The 2,772-nt window shown below is 57.3% G+C and overlaps 1 pseudogene; it reads right to left on the bottom strand.

The window, feature by feature from the left end:
- Nucleotides 1-534: 534 nt before the first annotated feature.
- Nucleotides 535-1,057, bottom strand: LOC120747709 (olfactory receptor 14J1-like; annotated as a pseudogene).
- Nucleotides 1,058-2,772: the final 1,715 nt, after the last annotated feature.

The following is a 2,772-nucleotide window of genomic DNA, read 5'->3' as shown; positions in this document are numbered from 1 at the left end:
CGGCACTGCCACCCCCAGCACTGTGCCCGGCCCCGAGAGCACATCAGGCCCTACAGCACCACCAGGGCCAGGAGGGCAGCGGGGCAGGGGCACGGGAGCAGCACTGGCAACACCAAGTGCTGCTGCTCCTGGGCACAGCTGTGTGCCAGCACTGATCTGCCCCCAGCTCTGCACACAGACATTGCTGCTGCGCTACAGAGAAGGGAATAAAATGGGGTCTCCAGTGAAATTTTCTTAGAAAGATCTTTTTGTTTGTTTAAAAGCCACCCGAGAGCACAGCTTCTTATTGACACACTTAGGGGCCAGAGAAGCGGTCAGAGAACAAAAGAAGAATGGACACAAACAATGACTGCATTGTGAACATCACTGAAATTTAAAACAAAGAAAAAAAACCCAACAACCAAACCAACGAATGCTATCAAAGATGATGTTTATTACAAGATATTTTCTGAAACTGGCAACCATTTTATGTTTCTGTAAATTTCCAGTGATCAGTGTCCACACTGCAGCCTTGAGCTCCTGGTTCCTCAGGCTATAGATGAGGGGGTTCAGGGCTGGAGGCACCACTCGAGTACAGAACTGAGACAAGTGCCAGATCCAGGGGTGGGGAGGAGATGGAGGGGGGCTTCAGGTAGGCAAACATGCCAGTGCTGATGAACAAGGAGACCACGGCCAGGTGAGGGAGGCAGGTGGAAAAGGCTTTGTGCCGTCCCTGCTCAGAGGGGATCCTCAGCACAGCCCTGAAGATCTGCACATAGGAGAAAACAATGAACACAAAACAGCCAAAAGATAAACAGGAACCAACCACAATAATCCCAAGTTCCCTGAGTTTGGAGTGTGAGCAGGAGAGCTTGAGGATGTGTGGCACTTCACAGAAGAACTGGCTCAGGGCATTGCCCTGGCACAGGGGCAGGGAAAATGTATTGGCCGTGTGCATGAGAGCATTGAGAAAGCCACTGGCCCAGGCAGCTGCTGCCATGTGGGCACAAGCTCTGCTGCCCAGGAGGGTCCCGTAGTGCAGGGGTTTGCAGATGGACACGTAGCGGTCATAGCACATGATGGTGAGCAGGGCAAGCTCTGACCCAAGGAAGAAGACAAGCATAAATAGCTGTGCAGCACATCCTGTGTAGGAGATGTTCCTGGTGTCCCAGAGGGAATTGTGCATGGCTTTGGGGACAGTGGTGAGAATAGAGCCCAGGTCGGTGAGGGCCAGGTTGAGCAGGAAGAAGAACATGGGCGTGTGCAGGAGGTGGCCGCAGGCTACGGCGCTGATGATGAGGCCGTTGGCCAGGAGGGCAGCCAGGGAGATGCCCAGGAAGAGGCAGAAGTGCAGGAGCTGCAGCTGCCGCGTGTCTGCCAATGGCAGCAGGAGGAAGTGGCTGATGGAGCTGCTGTTGGACATTTGCTATGTCTGGCTGTTTCAACCTGTAGGAGAAAAGATAGTGAAGTTTGAGGGGAGATTTCTCATAGAAGCGTCAAAACCCTTTCTCACAGACCATGCCCTATCAATAAATACCACCTCTTTTTCTACGTCTTGCAGAACTTTGTTCATCTTGGTTGCTGGAGATTGCTGCTGGCCAGTATTCACTGATGAGCCAGACCTCAAGCAGCAGAACACCTGGGAGTCAGCCCTGACCCCCAGTCAATGCAGGGGAACAGTGAGGGCAGTGGCCAGTCCTGGTGGTTGAACTTGGACAAAGAATCTTCTCCTAAGGCACAGGAGCTGCCAGGGTGAAGGGATGGGGATTGCAGGAGGAAGAACAAGAGATTCTGCTGCACATGGGGAGTGAGGCAGGAGGATTGTCTCAGCCTTAGTGCAGACTGAGGGGAGCTGCTCTGTCCCTCTTTCCTGTTCCCAGCTGCCCTGGACTTGCATCTTTCTGAGCTCCACTCCTGTGTTACCCTGGAAAGCCAGGAGACACTGCTGAGAGCAGAGGGATCCCTGGCACACAAAGTGGCTCCTGCCTTTCCCAAAGTCAGGGAGAGTTGGCTCATTCCCAGCCTGCCCTGCCCAGAGCTCCCCAGGGCAGAGGGAGCTGGGACACCCCATTGCTGTGCTCAGCCTGCACAGGAGGAGCCCAAGGGCTGGGCCTGAGCCTGCAGCTGGAACTGCCATTCCCAGAGAGCCCGTCAGCAATGCCAGGAGCACCTGGGCAAGGCAAGGAGAGAGAGAGCCAGGCCCTGAGGAAAAGCCTTTCCCTGCCCAGCCCTGCCCAGCCCCTGCCAGGCAGCAGCAGTGCAGGACAGTGGCCCTCAGGCCCTGGTCAGCAGGGAATGGGCACATGGCAGGAGAGATGCCCTTCATCTCTGGGGCTGCTCTGCCGGCCCAGGAGGGGACTGAGGGCCCCGAGCCCCCGGGCTGAGGGCTGTGCTGGCTGCGAGGGGACACAAGAGCTGTGCTGCTCAGGGCAGTGTGTGCCCTGCAGGGCAGGGCCGGCAGGTGCCACATCTCCCCTGCAGCAGGGCTTCCCTCAGCACTGCCTCCCTCCCTCCCTGCCCACGCCTCTGCTGCTGGAGCTGTCCCAGCCCGAGCTGTTCCTGTGGCCCCGGGCTCCTTCCCTGCCAGTGCTGCCAGAGCCCAGCCCAGCCCCTGGGCCAGCTCTGCCCTGCAGCTGCTCGGGGCTGCAGGGATTAAAGAACAGCTCCCCCAGGCCTGGGCACCATGGAAAGGGGATGCTGGATGGATCTGGAGGCTGGGGAGCTGGAGGCACTTGCTGAGGTTCCCGGAAATCCTCATCCTGATGGTTTAAGAGCCTCAGCCCCTGCTCTGCC

Source organism: Hirundo rustica, unplaced genomic scaffold (genome assembly GCF_015227805.2).
Source record: "Hirundo rustica isolate bHirRus1 unplaced genomic scaffold, bHirRus1.pri.v3 scaffold_180_arrow_ctg1, whole genome shotgun sequence".
NCBI classification, from domain to species: domain Eukaryota; kingdom Metazoa; phylum Chordata; class Aves; order Passeriformes; family Hirundinidae; genus Hirundo; species Hirundo rustica.
This window is presented reverse-complemented; position numbering and strand designations above follow the sequence as displayed.